Source organism: Symphodus melops, assembly GCF_947650265.1.
Source record: "Symphodus melops genome assembly, chromosome: 1".
In the NCBI taxonomy this organism is placed as follows: domain Eukaryota; kingdom Metazoa; phylum Chordata; class Actinopteri; order Labriformes; family Labridae; genus Symphodus; species Symphodus melops.
Window position 1 is genome coordinate 49610084 of NC_136691.1, and position 3570 is coordinate 49613653.

The window sequence follows — 3570 nt, forward strand, 5'->3', positions numbered from 1 at the left end:
TGACCACACACACGTTTTGTTACCTGCACCCGAGGTCATGTGGCCGAGTGAGACTCTCAGAGCGCAGAAATCGAACCCGATCACAGCAGCAGACTCACTAACGAGACGAGCTTAGTCTGACTAGTGTGCATTTCCAAACACACGCGCACTTTGGGAGTGTAGAACCAGTGTCAGAGCGTCACAACCCTCAGCCTGAGTGTCCACAGTGAATGTATTTTGGGAGTTTACTAACAATGATGAGGATGGTAGTTTATCTAATGTTCAGGTTCTGGAAGAGAAGAGGAGCTGCACGTGAAGCTTTCCTCCAGGAAGAAAAAAAATCTATTAAAATGTTTCTATTCCTCTAAAGTCATAGAGGCGCGCTTGATTGAACATGTTGGAAATAACCTTTACTAGTGGGAGGTAACAGCCTGTGAAATGTGTTAAATCAAGTACTCCTTTCAAATATTTATAAGTCATTTAGTCTTTACACACAGGCCGCTGTGTGGAGCACACTCCCACCTTTTTGTACAAACACAAAAGCACTCTGTTTTAGAGTGGGACGCACTCTAGTAGATATTCTCTTACTGCAATTATTATATTTTTACGTGCACAGCGCTTTCTAGTGCACTTTGAAAACTATGTGTATTTTGTCTATACACAGGTTCTTTTGTAAAAAAAAACAAAAAAACAAATAAAATAAAAGTAAAAAAGTTGGTTAAAGTCAGTCGGGAAGTTGTTCGTAGAAACTGATCTTCTTTCGGCGCTCCTCCTTCGAGCCTTCACAGAGAACAGGAAGGATCCAGCAGCTGTTCTGACCAAAAGAAGCGCGAGCATGATGCTGTTCCTGCTGTCGTGTCTATGACGAGAGTCCAAGTGTGAGGGTACAAGACTCAACCAAAACTGTGCGCGTGTGAACTTCTGTCCCACAATGCACTGGGCTCTCCTAAAGTGTATTAGTAGTGTCACATGTTTCATGTTTAGCATTGTAGTGAAGGCCTCACCTTTAAATCCACATCTGAGGTCGATCATAACATTCCATTTCCTCCAAAGTGAATCACAAACACGTAAAGCAGATTGAAGACACGACGGCACCAGAGTCACAAAGTGAATCAAAGTCGATGAGTTCAGTCAGTGGTTTAGATTCTCGAGAAAGATGCAGGGTTAAAGTGGACAGAACCTTTTCCAAACACGTTTAGTTTTGGCTTCATAACGTGTCCTTAGATCCTTTAAAGGGCTCTTCAAAGTAGACCAAGACACACGAGTGCCTTTTATTCAAAACTTTTCAACATTGCCTAAAATTGTCTCCAGCTCTTCTAAACCCATTAGAAACATTCATCCTTTTTGTTGCCCTCCAGTTGAATCCATCAACAGTTTGAGGTTCCTTCTCACACCTTGGACAGGATTAAAGCTGCTCTGACTAGAACAGAGCAACAACACCAAACTCAGGTGACCCTTCTTTTATCCAGAGCTACTTTTGTACCAAAGGTTGTAAACACAAATAGATCTTTAAAAAAACAAAAAGCTAGCCGCTTTGATTCTGTTTATTTCCTTACAGTAAACTAAGAGTGTCACATTAAGCAGTGAATATTTTCTCACATCAAAGCAGCCGTTTCGAACATGCACCGTTGAGTGATTTTTCTGTAATCGAGTTTCAACCTTCACTGCTGCGTGCAGTGTGCCAGGACGGGCGTGTTCGTCTCCTGACCTCGCTTTCACACCGACTTTAGCCGTTGATTTAAGATTGTCCTTCTGTGCTTCATGTAGGGTTTTGATCTGATTGTGTCTGCCTCCTTTCTGACCATCGTTTCCTGTTCTTCTTCAGAAACAAGTTACTTCATTTCCTCATGAACATGACCAGAGTGAAGTCCTCTGGGATTTCTTCTCTTGTTATGCAATAAGTCGGCTTTGAGTACCAAAGAATCATTTTTACAATGGTTGAGTAGTTCTATTTTATGTATCTTCATGATGATGACTGACATTGTTCAAGTGTTTGTGAGGGGAACAAAAACAAAGATGTTTTTGGCAAAAGTACGGTTGATCTTCCTGCCTTTTATAAACCCGAGTCTTTAAAAATCCCTGGACACCTCCTTGTCTCATTTCTGCTGAAGGAAAGCAACGGTAAAATGACTAGTTGGACTCTCAGTCCCCTCTCAGAGCAGATTGATTTTCTAGTTAGGGAGAAGGACTGTGCCTTTGCCAGAAAGCTGCTGTTGCTTTTCCCCTTTTCAAAAGGTCAGGGTGTGATGTGGTGTAGTGCAATATCAGACGCGCAGTGCTTTACACCTTGTTTTGTGTGTAGGGAACAATGAGATGAATTATTGAGTGTTTAATGTTTGCACCTGCTTATGAACTGAAGAAAATATATTTGACGAATGCCCAAGAACCCAGGAAAAAAAAGCTCTTTTTGAATCCCGGACTAGCACATTTTTTAAACTGCTTCATGTCTGACAGTTTTTATGGTTCACTCCAAATGTCCTGCAAGAATCCAGCTCATGCTCGATAACTCCCTCAGGCGTACCTCAGGTGTCTTTAACCCTCAGAATCCACTGCAGCTATCCCCTCCCCCCCACACCGTGATATATTTGATTTAGAAATGTCCAGTTGATGAATGTAATGTGTTCTTAATACTGTTCATCCTGTTTGTTCACTTTTAGCACTGTAAACATTCCAGTTCAACGCAGCATCCCCTCAACAGCCAATGAAATGAACAAGAGCTTTAAAACCTGTCCATGTGTTTGCATCTCTTTCAGTAATAAGCATCTAAATTATATGAAATATATATCAACTGTATATTTGACTTTTTGTAAAATAAACCTAACCCCAAAAAAAAAAAAAGTGATGTGATCAGTTTGTCTCTGAAGTCTTGAAGTGACGTCATCACATGGTGGATGAAGAGAAAACTTGAACTAAAAGTTCATCTTTTATTTTCAAATGATGTGCCGTGACTCTGATTTGAAAAAAACCTGATAAACAAGGAACGTAAACAAGAACACTTGGTACTTTTGGGAAAGTCAGATTTTTCTTTCTTGCCAAGAATAATTAATGCTAGCTCGATAAGAACATGAAGACTGAGCGTCAGTAAGCTACAAACAAAAACAGCCACAGCAGGAACTTATTTCAAATACAGAACTCCATTCGACAGAACCCGTCTGAGAATTTAACTTGTGGAAATAAGTTATCCTTGGTGCTCATAGAAATGATCTAACATTTTTCTGTTTTTGACTTCAGAAGCTCCTAAGAATTCATAATTTTGATATTTTAAGTATTTTTGAAAAAAAAAAAGTATAAAGTGGCATCTGGTGCTCTAAGGTGAGTTGTGTCTTTGCCTAGAAGACCAAAACAAACTGACGATCTTTATTCTGCCTCTCGCTACGATCTTCTTCTCTGCCCTGTGTGTTGCTTTGTGTCCGAGTCGTCACGCAGCAGAATAAAAACACAAACACACACAGTGCACCGCTTAGTAATGAAGCCTTTCTGTTCGTATGATCCCAGAAAAAAGTTCTTTAAGATTGAATGACTCGTTCCACTCTGTAAAGACTGAAACAGGACCGTTACAGACGAAAGAAACATCACACACAGGAAGCCATC

At 40.4% G+C, this 3570-nt stretch overlaps 1 protein-coding gene across 9 annotated transcripts in view; it reads left to right on the top strand.

Moving 5' to 3' along the window:
• Positions 1-99, top strand: part of sh2b3 (SH2B adaptor protein 3) — a 43059-nt gene extending 42960 nt beyond the window's left edge. For all 9 annotated transcript variants that reach the window (XM_079368253.1, XM_079368254.1, XM_079368257.1 and 6 more), the window contains one exon: positions 1-99. This exon is cut by the window's left edge and continues 374 nt beyond it. The gene's annotated coding sequence lies outside the window, so the exon portion shown is untranslated.
• Positions 100-3570: the final 3471 nt, after the last annotated feature.